Below are 1,279 nucleotides of genomic sequence, written 5' to 3' on the forward strand. Positions count from 1 at the left end.
ACAAAAGCGGCTTTTAGATAAAGATTTAAAACAGGCAATTTTTTTTCTACAGTTTAAAACTCCTGCCTGTCAGAGCAGTGCCAAGTTACTGCAAAACATTTAACATCTTCTCTTTACAATGGGAAACTCAGAATCACGTCAAAAGAAAAGACAAATTCGTTCCCTTAAAATCCTACTTAAAACCAGAGGATTAAAAATTTCAAAAGAGGAAAGCTTAAAATTTTGGAATGAGGTGTATCGATTCGCACCCTGGATCATATCAGCAGACATATCTGATCCAGAGGTGTGGAGCTTTCTTTCGCATTTGGCATATAAGAAAGAAGCCCAAGAAAAGCATAATTTTCCTTTTTCATTTTTTTCCAATAATGGCAGCCATCCAGCAATGTTTAAAAAATCCACCTAGAATTAATGAGAATTTACAGGCACCAGAAAATAATAAAAAAGAGGCTTTAGATCAAAAAGATCCCCAAAACAGCCCAGTAGCAAATTCAACAGCCTCAAAATTAAAATCTGACCAAACCAAACAAAATCCACCCATCAGTAGAATTAATCCTTACCCCTCTCTAGCTGATTTAACAAGCCCAGATACTAAAGCCCAAATTTCAAAAGCTTCCAAAGATTCTCAGGTAAATTCCCCTCCTCCTCCTCTGCCTCGACTGCCTCCAAGCCCTGAGGCTCAGCCGCCGCCTGTGGAGCCACGCCCAGCTACAGAGCAGCTGTGTAGCCTTAGAGACAGTGAAAGCTGCCAGCCTAAAAATTTCCAGCCTCAAATGTCTCAGGACCCCCAAAACCCACCAGTAGAGGCTTTTCCTGTCAATTTGCAAATAACCAGACAGCGTCCCCTAGCTTGGTATCCACTCCCTGCAGCAGAGTTAAAAGATTTGCGTCAAGCTGTGAGGGAGGATGGAATTCATGCTCCTTGGACTAAATCCATACTACAGACATTTAATACTAACCTGCTTCCCCAAGATTGGAGAAACATCTGTAGGTCCACTCTCCCCAGTCCATTGTTTGTACAATGGGAAGCCTTATTTAGAGATGAGTGCCTAATGCAAGCTAAGAGAAATGAAACTCATAATCAGCAGCTGAGACCTCAACCAGGACAGGATCCGCCAACTGGAATTGGAATTATGACCAGCTTTTTGACCAGGGTAATTTCTCCACAGGAATTCAGCAAGCTGCAATTCCATCTGGCTGTATTGAGCAAATTTGCTTATGTGCTCTGCAGGCTTGGGACCGCTTACCACCTTTAATCACTGGGCCTGGGGAAACTTCTGCA

Source organism: Nannospalax galili, unplaced genomic scaffold (assembly GCF_000622305.1).
Source record: "Nannospalax galili isolate Female #2095 unplaced genomic scaffold, S.galili_v1.0 scaffold139, whole genome shotgun sequence".
Taxonomy (NCBI): Eukaryota; Metazoa; Chordata; class Mammalia; order Rodentia; family Spalacidae; genus Nannospalax; species Nannospalax galili.